Consider the following 19,299-nt stretch of genomic DNA (forward strand, 5'->3'; position numbering starts at 1 on the left):
TTTTTAAACTTTCTAGACAATTTAGGATTTTTACTAGCTCGTCATGGAATACAGCACATACGATACCGATCACCCCCTGGACTAAACACATACAACCAAGCAGGGCATGCCAACGTAGCTCGTGTAAACCCCGAATATGGCACGCATATAACATGGAAGCCTTGGGCGATAGCTTACTTAACTTACGTACACACTTGTAAGCGACCTAATTCCTAGTAAGCATAGTTTAATCTGACGAAATTTAACCTATAACTACGCCACCGTAGCTACCTTGAATTTAAATCTTATAATTATGCATATTGAACTGAATAGTTTTTTATTGGCTTTGAACGTTACATCAGGTGTGTTTTGGTGTTATCTAACGTGCCCCTGTGTATTATAGGCTACGCGTACCGAGACTACCAATCACCACTTATCGTCTTGATCTATAACCAGTGATTCCAGCCCCACCTAGCTATATTTGGTATTTATGCACTTATCAGACATTTTCCAGTCTAACATGCCCCATGCGTGGCCCCGCGTATCAGACGTACCTCAGCACAATCGATAATATTCTCCAGCTATTTCGCACGGGTGCAATGTTTGAGGGAGTAACAACTGATCAATTTTTTTTTACATACGACCGTCTTCACGTTAGACAAGCCCTAGTGATACCTGACACGTCCGTGCGTCTTTGGCATATCACAACATCACCTAAAATTGTCTCTACACGTCCATGAACCTTAACTGTGCTCGAGGGCAACAGTGTTTATCCCTTGTAGAAGAATGCGAGTGTTAGACAGAATCTTGTAACAGTGTTTTCCACTATAAGACTTTACGTGCTCTGGCACCAGCCAGACAACTATTGGGTGTCTCTTACACCCCTGCGAATGCGTCCGATGAATACTAGTTTACACAAACGGTTAAGAGGGTATGCAAGCATAGGCAAAAACATATTCTATGACGAGCTAGTAAGAATCCTAAATTGTCTAGAAAATTTGACAATGTGCTTTGTCTACTCAACAGTGGTTAGCCGGGCAAAGCTAAGGTATACCGATGCAACGGCTTTCACGATACGATCCGATGCTAGTTAAGGATAGTTGAGGCTGCAAATAATCACTGATCTCGGATATGCTTAGCTATCTTAGAGTCCTAGGCATTTTCTTGAAACACGAAATCATGCTAGATGGCGCTAGAGTCATTCGGCGTTTGAGAGTACCAGTATTCTCTGGTGCCAGAAAATTTTCTCACTGTGAACGCAGCCAGAGTATTATTTATGAGTGAAAGAGGTCCTTAGGCAAGTCAGCGTGTGCAATGAAACTTCATTTAGAAATAAAACTAATTTTTCGCATACTTAATTAACAGTAAGTATTCTCAGGTGAGAGAGAATCGATGATTACAAACTAAACCATTGTATGATATGGTTGATCTATAAAATGTGTCACCATGCAAGCAAGCATCAGCGATTAAGAACGGAACTGGTTTTTAATATAATTTAATTATAAAATTTATACTTAGCCGAGCAGGGATGCATCGGTACTAAGCAGCATAACTGTTTCTTGATATAGTTTATTAACAAAATAAATTTCAAAACGACCAAGCATTGGTAATAATAAGCTGGTCTGTTCTTTTGTTTCGTTTATTATTAAATTTTGTGATTTGGTGAGAGTATCAATGATTCGAAACTAAACTAATTTTGAGTGTTATTTATTTAGAAAATTTTTCCTTGAAAAAGCAAGCATCAACGATTAGTAATCCAACAGTTTTTTAGCATAGTCGACCACCAAAACATATGTTTGAACGAGCAAGCATCGGCGACTGTCAACCTAAGACCTTACCATTTCTTAGTACTATTTATTAATCAAACTTTTCCTTAGCCTAGCAAGTATTATCTATCGAAAATCGTACTCGTTTTTAGTATCATTGATTTATAAAACGTGCTCTTAAGCGAGCAGCATTGGCAATAAGAAACCTAACGTTTTTACGTTTTTTTTTCTCATAAGATGTGGCTTACGGCGAGAAAGTATTAGCGACAAGCAGCCTAACTGTGTTTTATTATAGTAAACTAACATCATATATACTGAGGCAAGTAAGTATCGGTAAAAACCAACTCAACTATTTTTCACTGTTATATATGACAAAATGTGTCCTAAGTTAAGTAGGCTACATTGGTAATTAAAAACCCAAGGAATCATTACAATTATTTATTAGGCAAGTCAATTTTAGGCAATGTAATTTTGGGTAAGTAAGCATCAATGATAATCGACTGAACTGTTTCTCAGTATTTTTTTTAATAAAATGGCCTTTTAAGCGAGCAAGCATCAGCAATCGGAAATTATACTGTATATTACTATCGATTCTTAATATAATGTGCCTTCAGAAGAGAAGCATCGGTGGTTAGCACCCTAACTGGATTTTAATCAGTAAAGATATAGACAGTAGCTCACCGTTCTCTTAGTATTATTAATTCTTAAATTACTCACTCTTGCAAGTTAGCATTTACGATTATCAATACAACTGTGATCAAACCAGTTTCAATATAATTGTTTGTATTTATTTTTGGGCAAGCAAGTATCAACAAATAGTAACCTAACTGTTTTTTAACATTATTCATTATTTATCTGTTTCATTAGGCAAACTAGCATCGATAATAAGCAATCTATTTGATATTCACTATTATTCATTTTATGTATGGGCTACTGATCGCTAATTTTTGCTCGCCGAAGAAAACATTTATTTATAAATATTATAGAAGAACGATAAGTGCCTGATATTTTAGATTGTATTGAATAACTCTTGGAACAAAATAATCAGTTAGATAAGGGCACTTTAATTGAGAAGGCACCATTGTGGAATCCAGGCAACAGTCGTTAAGGTCATCACCAGATTTTACAAAACCAATTTTTAAAAAATAAGTAACATAAGTGGAATCGGGATCATACTATCTCGTAGGCCTTCTGATTTTAATTGACATATCAAACATTTTGAGAAACTATTGCTTACTTTTTCAGAAATGTTAATGCGATTATGCTCAAGTGGAGTCTTTACTACTAAACAATATTTCAATATTGGCAATGCAAAGGATTTATTCAGTATACCAGCGTTCCAGGGTTTTTAAACTCAAACGCATTTCTAATTAATAAGTCAAGCACTGTTACGGAAGAAAAAAAATTAAGATTGTAAGAAGAAAGTACGTTAAAAATAATTTTTAAATTTTTTTTTCCCCAAAAATGTTTTATGCCTGCTTTTGAAAGAATGAGCTTTCAGAGGGCTTTTAAGCCTCATGGGTCAACGGACCTTTACGTTGGTCATGTAGGCTCGAATACGTGCACGAAGATCTTTTTAGACTTCAGGGTCGTTTGGCAAGTATTTTAGGGTGATAAGTTGTATTTTTATTAAAATTGCAATAGTGCATGTTCGAAATGTACTTTAGCTCGTATTTTGTTTTTGTTAAAAAAAAAATGCGACCACGTTATGAAACATTATAGTAGTTGCCATAGTTACCAAGTTTTGTTTTTGTAAAAAATAATAAGGACCCTTGTTAGTTCGATTTACGACTGTTGATCGAAAAGGTACACTTTAATTTAATTTCAAGTTTTTGTTCTTAAAATAAATAAAGTTAGTTTATCCATATTTCATTTGCCTTCCCAAATCTTTTTTATGTCCTGGCTTTTACAATTTGGTGCCGAAACGCAAGACTTTTTTTCGGGAAATCGAAAAAACAAAGAAGAAGGTTAGAAGCAGTTTCTACTGATCAGCTTCCGCAAAGCATGGCTCCTCCAAAGGTTTACAAGGGAGCAAAGAAAAGGGTTGGAGTCATGAGTAACGAGGCCGAGTCAAACGATCTAAAGTGGCAAAGAATTGATGTATTCGCGTCATCAACGCCGAGAGAGAAGTCAAACAGTAGGCGACGCCCATCATCGGTCCCTTCGTCCTCAGAGTGCGCAAATGATCGAGTCAATGGAGCTTCTTATCAGGAATTCGATGACGTTTTTTGAACAAAAGGTAGGAACGATCAACGTGAAGCTTAAAGGCATGTGCACGGCATATTCGAAGAAGAGTTATTATCGAATTGGCGGAATGGTAATTTTCGTAATAACCTGCAGGGAGGTGAAAGGCAGTTTTTTCCGCAAGACGGAAATATGTCAAGGGGTGTGACTGGGCGCGTGCAAAGTAATGAAAGTGATCGCGACAGTGCATCTTCTCGACTAGCTAGCGTATTAGAAGCAACTTTGTTAGCAGCGTGAAACCCTTCTAATCGAGGAAATGATACGAATCTGTCAAACAGATTAGCTTCGGTGAAAGATTTGCCAACATTTTCAGGTGATGCTTTAGAATGGTTGCATTTTAAGCAAATTTACGACGTATCAACAGATCTAGAGGGTTACACCGATCAGGAAAATGTTGCGCGGCTTTTTGGTGCTTTGAGAGGAAAAGCTCGTGAAACGGTCGGAACTTTGCTAGCGAGTGGATGTAATGCAGCAGCGGTAATTAAAACGTTGGAATTACATTACGGTAATAAACAAGTTCTAGCTAGAAGCCTCGTAAAAGAACTGGATGATCTTCTAAGTTTAGCCTTAAATTAAATTAGAATCACCGAGTTCGCTTCTAAGGTTAGGAATGCTGTCTCTGCTTTTCGCTCCTTGAATTTAGTGTGTTATTTGCATAGTATTGAACTAGTGTAGAATATCGGTCGAAAAATGCCATCAGATTTAAAGATTTTGTTCAATAAATACGCTTTTAAATGCAAAGAGGAAAAAACAGAGCTAGAAAAACTGACGGATTTTTTATATCGGGAAGTGGAACAGGCGATGGCGGGCAGGCTGCTTGATTTGGATTGTGAATCAAGAATTTTACAAGTGGAGCCAGGAAAAAAGCAATGTAAGCCTATAAAGTCACAAAAAGCTTTTGTAAACTCGTGCAGCGATGATGAAGGATTGGATTTTTGTGGTACTGTGTTAAAAAACGAATGTGCCGTATGTCTTCGTGGAAATCATAGGCCAGCCGACTGTGTGTCTTTTATGCGTGAAACATTATCGCGTCGTTGGTTTTTGGCAAAAAAGTTGGGTTTATGCTATAGATGTTTGAATATGGGACATGCACAATCAGAGTGTAAAGCGAATAATTGCTCGGAATGTCAGAAATCTCATCATAGCTTGCTACACAGTTTCTCTGAAAAAAGAAATTTTCATAAGAATTTAAAAGGAAAAGCACAAACTACGGAACTAAAACCTGAAAATTAAAAAAATAAAGCCTTAAAATCACCAATCGTAGATTCAGAGCAGCACGATGAGGTTTTGTGACTGGAAGGGGTGTATACTTAAATTAAAGATTGCACCAGTCAAAGTGCTAGGTCCACGCGGTTATATTCAAACTTACGCTTTATTGGACGACAGATCTACGCTCACTTTCATTAATGCAGAGCTTGCAAGTGAATTAAATTTACAAGGCACTGATATTGATATACATATACAGGGGGTTGTAAACACGGCTTCTGCTACCATGCGTTGTAAAAAGGTAAATTTTCATATCGACGCTAATGATAATAAGTTCGAGATTAAAAATGCAATTTCCGCATCGGGCTTATCACTCCCTTGTCAGTCAATTACGAAAGAAATTGTCCGATACATAGCAAAAACGCAAAGTGTTTTTATTCAAACATACAAAAACGCGCAAGCTAAGATTTTGATTGGGCAGGATAATTGGCAGCTATTAGTAAACAAAGAATTTCGTGCAATTTTTGAGCGTAATTGTGCTATTTCTTTGACACCTTTGATGTGGGTTGTGCATGGATATGCTAGTGTTGGAAAAAATGAAGAGAAAATTATCAAAGAAGAAAAATTTTCGATTATTTGTGCATGTTTTGACTTTGTAAATGCAAAAGGAAAAAATTTGATGAATTAATTGAACAATATTTTAAGATCGAAAGTATGGGTGTGAGTGAGATAAAAAAAGATAAGTGCAAACAGTAAAAGAGATTATCAAATATTAGAAAAAACAAGTAGATGTTTGGGGTCTATCTGGGAAACTGGGTAATTGCGGAAAACTGATCTGCCCCCAAACTCTGATAGTCAAGTTACAGCTTTAAAGCGTTTGTACTCACTTAAAAAAAAGATGGATAAAAATAAAAACTTCTCCAACTTATACTGTAAAGAAATGCAAAGATTTCTTGATGCTGGATATGCGCGAAAAATCGATGAATATTTACCACGACCACGAATTTGGTATTTACCACACTTCGGGGTAACAAATATAAACAAGCCAAGAAGGGTGAGACTTGTTTTTGACGCGGCTGCCAAATCAGCAGGAGTAAGCTTAAATGATCAACTTCTCACGGAGCCAGACTTGCTTCAAAATTTATTTGGAGTTTTGATTCGATTCAGACAGTACGAAGTTGAGTTTTCGGCTGATATTAAAGATATGTATCTGCGCGTGAAAATAAGGGAGGAAAATCGTGGTGCTTTACGATTTCTTTAGAGGGGGATCGATCGTAAGTCATATCCTGTAGTTTACGAAATGTCAAGTTTAATTTTTGGGGCTAACTCTTCTCAATGTATTGCTCTTTACGTGAAAGATACTAATGCGGCTCACTTTTAAGGGGAAATGCCAGAGGCCTCTATAAGTATGGTCAGAAATTTGTATGTAGATGATTACTTATCAAGTCAGCGAATGGTAGAGTTAGCACGAAATTTAATTCAAAGTGTGATCAAAATAAACTCACGTGCGAATTTTGAAATGCACAGCTGGACAAGTTATCATGCACATGCCATCAAAGAAGTCTCTTAAATTTCACAACCTAAAAATAATAAAAAACAATTGTGTGATCAAGGAGGAGAACGCGTTTTGGGTCTTGTATGGGATAATAAAGCTGATACGCTCGGTTTCAATGTAGGTTTGCATCGTATCGCAGTCGACTTATTGTCAGGGGAGAGAAAGCCAACTAAACGCGAATTTTCAAAAGTCATAATGGCGGTATATGATCCGCTTGGTCTGATTTGCCCTTTCTTGTTGAAGTCCAAAATAATAATGCAAAACGTATGGCGTAGTGGGGTTGGTTGGGATGATATAATTCGTGATGAGGAGTATAAGGATTGGTTTATATGGTTGCAAAGTTTGCAAGAGTTGAGTAATTGTCGTGCTCCTCGTTGCCTAACACCAAAAGGTAAAGCTTTTAAAAACCCTCAACCACATGCTTTTTGCGACGCAAGCTTGTAGGCTTATGCAGCATGCGTTTATATTCGTTTTGAGATGGAAGGCGAATTGTTTCATACAGCTTTAATAATGGCCAAATCAAGGGTGGCTCCAGTAAAACCGATGTCAGTTCCGCGACTTGAATGAAAGGCAAGCTTAACTGCGGCGCAATTATTAAATGCGGCAGAAAAAGAGTTGGATATAAAGTGTACAAAACGTGTTATTTGGTCAGATTCTCAAACTGTTTTACATTGGATAAAAGGTGAGCCACGATCACATCAAATTTTTGTTGCTCATCGTTTGGGAGAAATAGAAGAACTTACTTCAATTAACGAATGGCGGTGGGTCCCGACGATTTTGAACCCAGCAGATTGTGCAACGCAAAGTAATTACAATAAAGAAAATGTAAATAATTTCTGGATTAATGGTCCTGAATTTTTTAAATCGGCAGAAATACATTGGCCACAGCAAAAAACTTTAGTAACTAAAGAAAAAAGCCCTTTAGACGACGTTAAGGTACATAAATGTTTTGCAACTAATTTTGTCGTTAAAAAAGAGAGCTTACAAAAATTAATAAGATTTTTTGGGTGGCGAGGGTTTTTACTTTTAGCTGTGCAGATAAAAAGATTTTTTGTTCACTGGTATTTGAAAACTAAAACTAAAACAAGGGGATCGAATTTTAATCAAAAAGGGTTAGATTTGAATATGGAAGAGAAGCAAATGAGCAAGATTGAGGTAGATGATTTAAAACTGGCAGAAAACTTTGCGTTACTAATCATGCAAAAGGAAAATTTTGATCATGAAATAAAGTGTATCAAGAAAAACAAAGAAGTTAATAAAAACAGTAGGATAGCCAATATTGTGCCTTATTTGGACGAAATAAATTTACTTAGAGCAAGAGGGCGAATATTGAATTTTAAAGGGGCTATTTTCAATCACAATCCAATCGTTTTTGATGGAAAGCAAACAGTGGTAAGGCTTTTAATTTTTGAGTTTCACCGGCGCTATTGGCATGCAAGCAATGAAACAGTGTTGAATGAGATTCGACAAAAATTTTATATCATCGATTTAAGGAATGCTTTAAAAAGTTTAATCAAGAGCTCTACAATTTGTAAGTTGAGACGTGCTAAATCACAAAATCCGATAATGGCTCCGCTTCCTGAAGGACGATTAGCTTTTAAGCAAAGGCCATTCACGCATTGTGGAATATATTATTTTGGGCCGATTTTTGTAAAAGTTAAGCGCAGTAGGGTAAAGCGTTAGGGTGTGCTTTTTACTTGCTTAACCACAAGAGCTATACATTTAGAAATTGCACTTAGTTTAACGGCTAGTTCGGCTATAATGGCTCTACAGCGATTGTCTAGTAGACGTGGCTCTCCCAAAGTAATGTATAGCGATAATGGAACAAATTTTAAGGGTGCGTGTGCCGAATTGAAAGACGAATGTACAAAGGTAGATAAACGAAGTTTACACAATTACGCGTTACAAAATGGTATGCGATGGATATTTAATCCACCCGACGCGCCACATATGGGCGGAGCGTGGGAAAGGTTGATAAGGTGGTTAAAATCGCTATGAATAATACGCTTACGAGAAAAATAATGTGCGATAAGGTTTTTTATTTAGTGTTAGTTGAAATCGAACACTTAATTAATTCACGACCGTTGACGCATGTTTCTGTAGATCCACGTGATGAGGAGGCATTGACGCCAAATCATTTTTTGATCGGGGCTTCGTCGGGTGAATTAAAAATCAACAGTTGTGAAATAAGGAAAACAGGATTAAGTAATGAATGGCTTTTAGCGCAAGAGTTGGCAAATGTTTTTTGAAAATGTCGGTTACTCGAGTACTTGCCGACGCTTATTGCTCGTAAGAAATGGCTTAAAAATGTAGAAAACATTTGTGTAAATAATTACGTTTTGTTCGTTGATATGCAGGCTTCACGAAATAATTGGAGAAGCGGGCAAGTAATAAAGGTATTTCCTGGAAAACACGGAGTTGTAAGAGCGGCGAATGTAAGAACGAAGAGTGGTGAATTATTCCGACCGGCGCATAAACTAATAAATATTGTTAGCGAAAGTAAGGTACAATTTAAATGAATTTGTACGAGGGGGAGAATTGTTACGGAAGAAAAGAAATTAAGATTGTAAGGTGGAAGTACGTTTAAAATTTCAATTCACAAATTTTTCAATTTGTTTTTTCCCCAAAAATGTTTTATGCCTGCCTTTGAAAGAATGAGCTTTCAAAGGGCTTTTGAGCCTCACGGGTCAATGGACCTTAATGTTTGTCATGTAGGCTTGAATACGTGCACGAAGATCTTTTTAGACTTCAGGGTCGTTTGGCAAGTATTTTAGGGTGATAAGTTTTATTTTTATTAAAATTGCAATAGTGCATGTTCGAAATGTACTTTTGCTCGTATTTTGTTTTTGTTAAAAAAAAAATGCGACCGCGTTATAAAACATTATAGTAGTTGCCATGGTTACCAAGTTTTGTTTTTGTAAAAAATAATAATGGACCCTTGTTAGTTCAATTTACGACTGTTGATCGAATAGGCACACTTTAATTTAATTTCAAGTTTTTGTTCCTAAAATAAATAAAGTTAGTTTATCCATATTTCATTTGTCTTTCCGAATCTTTTTTATGTCCTGGCTTTTACAAGCACTATAAGCTTTTGATGTCACCCAGACTGAGTGGTCTTCAAATTGAGTCTGCGACTAAGAGTAACACTAATATTATTTATAGAGTCAACTTTTTTTACAATTGTTTTGTTAAAATTATAATCGAAAACAAACAGAATTTTTTCTCTGAAAAAATGAAAACGTTATATTTGTTGATATTTAATGGTAGGTGATTAATGAGGGTCCCATTAAAAAATAATTTTAAGTGTGGTTGTAATTTAAAAGCATCAAAAGGACCTTTAATTGTGCTGTAAAATTTTAAGTCATCTGCATACACCAAAATTCTAGAAAATTTAATTCCATCAGTTGAAAAAGAAGCAGTCCAGGCATGCAATTTACCCCTTTTTCTAATATTTCAGAGCTTACTGAGTAACATATCGTGATTCACATAGTAGAAAGCCTTTGAAAAGTTAGTAAAGGCTACATCAACTTGATACGAATCCTCAAACGATCTATAAACAAAATGTATAAAAGTCAATAAGTTAGTATCTGTTGATCTAGCTTCAACAAAACCATGTTACTTCTTAATAATTCCATAGTTAAAGCAGTCACAGATCGTACCTACAACTATCACGTCAAGAATCTTAGGGACTGCGCTGATCAACAAAACAGGCCAACAGTTGGTAATGTCACTTTTATTCCCACATTTGTGAATAAGTTAAATAAATGATATCTTCCAATAGCCAGTAAAGATCCTTGTACCAACAGAATAATTAAATAACAAAACCAATGGCTTATGCAAAGCACTCCATTAACTGTGCCAAAGGAACATCATTCAAACCAGAATGTACATTCTATTTCATCAATAAGGCCACCCTCAAGATGTTTTTACTCGTCCAATGAATTTTATCAATATTTACAGTATTATAAAAAATGTAATAACAGGTAATTTGCGATTTAGAATAAACAGAACCAAAGTATTGCGCGAAAGCATTTAAGATAACATGAGAATCACTGCAACAGCCTCCGTTAAATAACATAGTTTTAGTGACAAAATCTTATGTTACTGTAATATTTCATTCGTTGTAAAATTACTCATTTATGAAGGTGATTTTAAACAAATACTTTCAGTGTAGAAGCCTGGATATAAAACTTTTATAATAAATAAAAGTATAAAGTATTCATTTTTATGGAAACACTTTGAAATTATAAAGTTGAAAAATAATGTTCGGTGTACAGATTTACAATTTTAATTATTGTTAATGGACATTTAATACCAAATCATTAAGTCTTTTAAAATTTCTCAAGGATCAGAAGCTGATAACGTTTGTAAACAAATGTATAAGGATGGTATAAATAGTTGCCAAAACAAAGTAATTTTAACAATTGATAACTAATTTGTGTATATTTTAAACGATGAAATTTTGAATTTTATTAAAGATAAAGAACATACTAATTGCAGCATAAATTACGCAAAAGATAAAAATTGTGATCGCACATACAAAGATATAAACATAAATTTTTTTATAGAAACTTTAAATAATGAAGATGAAAGATTACCAGCCGATGTTTTTAATGTAAAAAGAGGTGCTATTTTTATGTTGGTAAAGAACTCGAGTATATTTGATGACTTGTGCAATTGCAAAAGACTACGGAAAAAAATGTTAAAGTATAATTAAAAAGTTAAAATAGTTATTGGTAAGAAATCTGGTAATAATGTTTTTATTTTTAGAATCACGTTCAACACTAGTAATAATTCATCTTAACCATTTATTATAGACAAAAAACAGTTATTATTAGTTCTAGCTTTTCCCATGACAATCAATAAATGACAAGGTCAAAATTTTAATAAATCTTAATTTTACTACGAAAGACATTTATTATCTTATAGCAAATTGTACGAATTAGTATCAAGATGTAAAAATCCTTATACTATATTTAAACTGAATGATTCGAAGAACTTTACAATTATGAATAAACGTTATTAAATCTTAAGATGTAAAATAATTTTTCAGGGGTTGGTGGGTTAAGCTTCACTTGTATATATATATCTTCCTATATTATATAGTTAACTCAGTTAGGCATTCCACACAAACCCCCCACCACCCCCGCACCGACCCCCAACAAAATATTATATGAATAGTAAAGAAGTATGGTATAAGTCTTTATTCAAGCCAGGGGGCTCAACCACGTATGGCTTCATGAGATAATAACAATGTATGTTTTAATATTTAATCAAATAGTTACAGATTACTGCACAATACTATAATCAGCTAAACTTAAATAGAATCAATTGTATTTCGATTTACTGGATCCCTTGGTTTCTTTTTAAGCATAAAGTTTTTGGTGGGCTGACTTTTTTGTTAGCATTTTGTAACGTTGCATTTTGCCAGCCCTGTCAATGTGTTAAAGTCTATTACCACATTCCCACCAAATCACATAAAAATATTGTATAGTATTTTTTCTCAAAACATCTCACATTCCCCCACCTACCCCCTATGGCCCTCCCACTGACCCCCACGAATTTTTTCATGGCCCCCACCGCCTCCCCACACCACTTTTTTGAAACCTGACCGTTATCATACCGTCTTTACCTATCTTTAGACAAAACTGTCTCATTGCCATGATTTATTTCATCGTCAAGAAGAAATTTAAAAACATAAATTGATTCATAGGGGGTTGTTGCGCAAAACATCATTATTTATACAACTAAGTACGTTTAAAAACCAATTTATGTGGAGTTAACAATATTTTGAAACAAAATAATATATACACATATATTGGTGCGCATAATTATTATATCATCATCACTTTTATAGTCCTTTATTACACAAATTTTTTTTTTACGTACATAAATTTAAGTTAAATTTAGAGTATCATTAATATAAACAATGAAAGTTTCGCATCACTTTATGAGTCATCTTATAAAGCCTGATTAAACCACGAAGACTTACGTCCATTTCTATTTTGTTTTAAATTAATGCTGAAATCAGTACAACAGATAAACACGATATACATTCATGATATGTATTATTTTTTAATAAATTTTACCTATACATCAAATAATAATAATTAAATTATGTTATGAATATTAGATACATAATAATATTTCAAAATTTCTTTCCAAACTATATTTTCAATCTCTAAACTGTTTTTTCTATCGACTTGAACAAAAATTCCATTTTTATTTTTGCATCTTGATAAAGCCACGTATAATTAACCATGAGAAAATGAAGGATTTTTTAAGTATAATTCCACATTATCAAAACTTGGACCTTGAGACTTATTTGTAGTCATAGCAAATGCTACAACTAATGAAAATTGTTTTCTATATAGAATAAAAGGAAATAATGAAGTATTTCCAGTATTTAATGTAATTCTTGGAATGAAAACTCTATTACCAATTTTTTTTCCCGTTACTATTTCGCCTTCTACGTTATACTTCAGTAATTTAGTAATTTGCAATCGTGTACCGTTACATAATCCGTCTGATATACTCAAATTTCGAATTAACATTACTATTGTACCTATTTTTAATTTAAGTTCATGAGGTGGCAAGCCTTTACGAATGTTGTTTAACATTTCTACGGAAAAATTTATATGAATATTATCATCTGATTTATCAACACCTTTATATGATGCAGTATTGATGCTGTAATAAGTTTTAGTTTCCTTATGTTATTTACTTAAAATCTTATTGTTTAAAAGAAAAGTATATTCAATATGTAAAGTTAGTATGACGTTATTGTCAAAAAAGTTGCTGTAAGTACCAAATATGTTGGTACAGACATCATCTGTTATCCAGGATTTAGGAATATTAAATGTTTCTATGTCCCCTTCTCCAATTCTTAACAATAATTTTAGAAATTCGTTATTACTACAATGGATATTATTTTGTAATCTTAAAATTTTGAAGAAGTTCCATAAAAATGATAATTTAATAGTTTCTTCTATTATTATAGTTCTACTACCATTTTTTATAACTGGAAGGATTTGTCGAAAATCTCCTCCTAATACTATTAATTTATCACCAAAGCAAAGTTTTGTATTACACAAGTCTCTCAACGTTCTATTAACGATTTCTAAAGCTTTTTTCGGAATCATAGAATCCTCGTCTCGTATTATTAAATCAACTTCCTTTAATTTTTTTTTTTTCAGTTTTAAATTCTAAAAATACACTTTCAATATTATCTAAGTCTAGAGGTAAACGAAAAGTTCTATGACTGGTTATACCTTCTGGTAGCAATACAAATGCAATTCCTGTCCAAGCCATTGACAAAATATTTTTACCTCTAGAAATAAAGTAATAAATGAGTGTCTTATATAAGTAGGTTTTTTTGGATCCACCAAGACTATCTATAAAATGTACTCTTTCATCTTGTTCACAAATAGTTTTAAAAAATTTTCTTTTATCTTCATTTGACTTTGTGTACATTACATCAAACATTTTTTCACTGAAAGATATTTCCTTAATATTGCAATTATTTATATAGTTTCTAATGATTGGTGTCGGTAAACTAAAAGACTTACATGATTTACCTTCTGTTACCAAAATTTGATTAATATGTAGAAGAGCACAATTATTGTTATCATTATCGAAGTCTTTCGTAAAATATTTTTTATATTCATTCCATATTTTATCTCCTTAAATGTTTTCTAAAATCAAAAACCAACCAAGAAATTGTCTTAACTGGTATGAAAAAATAATTGTTATGGCTTCTTTAAAAATATTGTCGATTTCAGAATCATGTTCTATTAAACCTATTGCAATTGCAGTATCCCTGAAAGTTTTATATGTTATTCCATTATGTTTTTTAACATCTTTAAACGATGTAGCCCCATGTACTTTATTTAAAATAAGTTTTAAAAAAAAGCGTTCATGATTTTTTGGAGATACTATGTTTAATCTACCTATAGCAATATTTTTCAGTGTAAGTTTCCTTTTTTTCCAAATTTTAAGTTTATTGTAAAAAATGTAATTTTCTGAAATGTTAACATATTTTAGTGATTTTGCAAAATTATCTACTTTATTTAATTCAAACCAAGCTGTAAGGGGTGTTTGATAATTTTTTATTACATTTTTGATATTATTTTCTTCAAATATGAGTTTTTGTTTATTTTTAAGATGAACAGCTAGATTTACAACTGTATGACTTCTACCACAAATTGGATATTCTTGAAGTCTCCAAGCTGCTTCCATTGGACTTACATATCTAGCATCTATACAACTACTAATTTCATCTACTATTTCTTCGTTTAGTTCGTTTGATTTTCCTATTTTAATGTATGTTTAATATCACTAATTAACATGAATAGAATATTGGATTTGATTAAAGAGCTTACGTATTTTTTTATTTCAGATAATAACTTGAATGTTTCAAGATAACTTGATGTATCAGGAATCACAAATTCCTACTAAAAATTTGACGCAGTGACGTCAAATTTATCGTATTCCAATGTATATCATTTTCCAACAATCACTTTACTGTGTAACTAAAAAAGTTAAGAATAAATAAGAATAAATACACAAAAATTGTAAAAATGTATTTCTTATAAAATATTCGGAAGTTGGGGGGTTGGCGCGCAGTGCGCGCAGGGGGGCGTTAGCCCCACTAGTGTATATATAAATATATATATGTATATATATATATGTATATATATATATATAAAGTAATTGTGAAGAATTATTTGATTCACACCTATTCTACTCCTCGTTTTTAAGTTCCACCCCTCAGAGTACCTTTATATAATGTAAAATTTTTTCTGTTTTTACGTTATTTTTGTTAGTTCAAGCTTATGTTTACTCTCTTTACCCTATTTAAAGGGTTCCATCTTTGTCTCTCTTCGCAACCATAAAAAATCCCCCCTCAGCCCCCCGTTTTAAATAACGAGAAATTCTATTGGTTTTCAGGTCTTTTTATCCAATTAAATTTTCGTACGCACCCCTCTTTGACCATCTTACGCACTTTGGGAAATCCCTCTTATCCCCCATACAATTCCTAAACATATTTCTTTAGCAGCACCTTAACCCCCTTTCAAAATTTATTAGTTCCTTCTTTCAGCCCTTCTCAGTACCGTAATAGCCACTTTTTGTACGCGGCTAAATTGCTTAAAGTTTCTTATTACTTCTTTTTCATTAAATATTTGCTCTAGCTCTCATCAGCAACTTTCCACCATGCCCTTAATTTATGTTTTATTTGTTTGTTCGAAAGTGATAATTATCATATCGTTTGAATTTTTTGGTACATTTCCACACTATTATTAATTATTAATTAGATTAATAAATATGTAAAAAAAAATAATATGATACTTTTTTACACTTATACATCAAAAAACAACTAATAAGCATATAGAATTTTTAAACTATAGACCTTACTCGTAGTCCTACTAACCACGAGGAGACAGAAATCTACTCTTTATCTTTATACAAATATTTCAAGTTTAACCTTCTGTCTTAAATTTAGACTATGCACAACGTACAGTAAATTTTTAATTCTGAAAGTTATTTTTGGTGCAATAAAACTCATTCAAATTTTTTTCTAGTTTTAATTTTTTTACGATGTTGTATTGAAGTAATTTTGTCATTAGTAATCTTATACCAAATTTATCAATAACCTTGTAAGAAGAATAATCTATGCTGTATTATGTTCTTTTTTTCCCCTAAATACTTTAAATTTCATCATTCGAAAAGTAAGCGTATTTGATATAAGAAGTTGGTATAACGTTATTTATTGAAAAGTTAATATTCTCGCCAAAAATTTTGGAACAAACATCAGTTATTTTTCAAAATAATCAACGTAATGTTTTCTATGACTAGTCATCCCATTTAGAAGAAGTATTGAATGTATGTTATACTAATGTGACATCCTATCTTACTAATATATAAAGCAAAGTCGCTAAAACCGTTAAAATCGCTAACCGAGAAAACTACTGAATCGATTTTGCTGAAATTTCGCATACCGATTCTTGACGCTTCCTAGATAGTTTTAATATAGTTTTTATCTTAAAAAATTTAATAACAATATCAATAAATAAGCTTAAAGTTTGGCAAAAATACGCCACTTTTTCACTTTAGCTCAGTAGGATCCACTAGATGGCATCGACATAAAATCAAGGCTACCTGCAATAGAATTAAATAAGTGTGGTTATAATAGGCCTCAGCGTCTCAACAATTTTTGTAGTAGTCTGTTGACAGTTCATCAAGTTGCATCGAGAATGTAGATAATAGTCGTGCAGCTGGGTATCCCGGTTACCGACGACACTCTTCTCTAATGGACAAGTGATCTAGGTCTACTTGCATCCTGAACCTCCAGGATTGACCAGTGCCACCAATAAAAAATTATTCTAACTGATAACGTCTCAATCAGAAGACCAGGAGACGTATCTAGCTAGAGCACAATATGCTCCAATACTTCACAGTTAAGTGGCCGTTCCACCATCCTGCCTGGTGCCGTCAAAGAATTTTTGGCAACAAATGTAAGCCAGCAAAGACAGCCCTGAGGGGCACCGGCAGCCAAAACGGCTTTCTTCTCAGTGGTCGTGTCCCCAACGACATACCCACATTTTCCCGACTAACGATGAGCAGTTGGTTATCCGGGGAACCACCCGAAAACGATACATTCTTTGGTCAGCGGTGTACCTCCCTCCATCACGATAGTCTCCGTACATGGAGACTTCAAGGGTAAGAGTCAAGCTACCTGCAGCCAGCTCTTCATCCTTAAGAATAATACTATAGAATAGCTAGAAGTTTTACGACCGGCCCTTTTCAGGGCCATTATAAGTATTTACGTTCCCTACTTAACCATCAATCTCATCGGTTCCTTTAACGGCCGCCTAAGTTAAGGCTACCTTTCCAACAAATATATTTTTACTACATATTTTGGAAGCGATTCATCGACTAAAAAATTATGACTGAAGACGGCCACTATTAAACCAAGTCAGACATTCACTAGCAATCGTCACAAGCGGAGTTGTCCTTCGTAAGGCTGAAAACTCTAGTGACTGACGACCCTGTATAATCTTCTCGACTCTAAGCACTCAACCAGGAATCACCCATCCTCTTCAATGTCTGTGCTGGGCGAACCTAACAGCTATGAAGAGAAAAAAAACTTGAGCCATCGGGACAGCCGCCAACGGGCAAGCATCATGAACCAATCTTCCCATCTTAGATTACCAAAACAACTGAATCTGCAAATAAAAAAGTGCTTTAGACACCAAAGTCTTCGACTCTATGCCAGGAGACGTTGAGAAAGATCCCTACAACTAGCTTCAAAGCTTCGAACTTTGTAATTTTTCTCCCGATCAGTCTCAGGCTTCAATAGCAGGCCAGAGAAGATTACCCTGAGGTATCCAGGCAGTCACGATTGCTGTAAACTTTAGTCAAGAAAGAGTTTACTTAAAAAGCTGGCCAGTCTTTTTTAGGGCCATCATACGTCGAACTACTTTGCCAAAAAATATATTAGAACTTAACAAAGTTGACAGAAATTTAGGGGTCACAAAAGTCTTAAGTATACCAAAAGTCACAAGAGGGTTAATTGGAAGGAAAACTTCAAACGTATCTAATAAATACAATGCCAGGCGTCAAAAAACTGACGCAGAAAACTTATCGAGATTGAAACATCAGCGTCAAAATCGACAAAGAAAAAATCCATACGTGAGGGATCAGCTTTCAATTGTACCCTCGCAGTAATCTCTAAAATCTTTCAGTTTTTTAAATAAGTAGAAAATGTATTTGTATTTTTGTGGCGATAAAAAATGTAGAGATTTAGCTTCAGCTGTGGTAATGAAGTTGTAAGATAAGAGAAAAAAAATTTTTTTAGTACATATTTTTTAGGTATTTTAAATCTTAACAGCTTAAAAAAATAGCTCTTTTCGTAAATTATATGAGAGAAACTGCAAATCAACGGCTCCTTATAGCCAAAGATTATTTTATGGCATGAAGAACTCACGGTACATTTCAGCATAGTTAAATAGTTTTTTAATTTTTACAGCTTATTATTCGACCAAATAAACTGTATGGATTGCAAACAAATATGTTTTTAATAAGAAGATTTTTGTTCGGAGAAGTGTCAGGAATATAAATATGTAACATTTCCAACTAAAAACGTTTCACGTTACATGTCAAAACACTACGGTGTTTCATTTAGTAAGTCTCGGGCGAAGCCGAGATGGGGGGCCGCTAGTGTCATATATTTAATATTCATTATTTGGAAATGCACAGCTCCGTTAAGAACTTATAAAAAGTGAATGCTCAGCGATTGTTAAACATTAAGCTGTAAAGCTGCTTCTGCAATCTCGTGACATATAACTTACTTCCTTCGAAAAGAGCTGCTGTCGCAAAACTCGAACTACGCGTGCAATCTCTAAGTAATCTTAATAGCGCTCATCTTACAAAATTATTTGGAAATACACAGCTCCGTTAAAAACTTATAAAAAGTGAATGCTCAGCGGTTGTTAAACATTGAGCTGTAAAGCTGCTCCTGCAATCTCGTGACATATAACTTACTTCCTT

The sequence above is a fragment of the Copidosoma floridanum genome, unplaced genomic scaffold (genome assembly GCF_036245765.1).
Source record: "Copidosoma floridanum isolate Cflo_tuat_1 unplaced genomic scaffold, Cflo_Japanese_pri ptg000020l, whole genome shotgun sequence".
NCBI lineage: Eukaryota > Metazoa > Arthropoda > Insecta > Hymenoptera > Encyrtidae > Copidosoma > Copidosoma floridanum.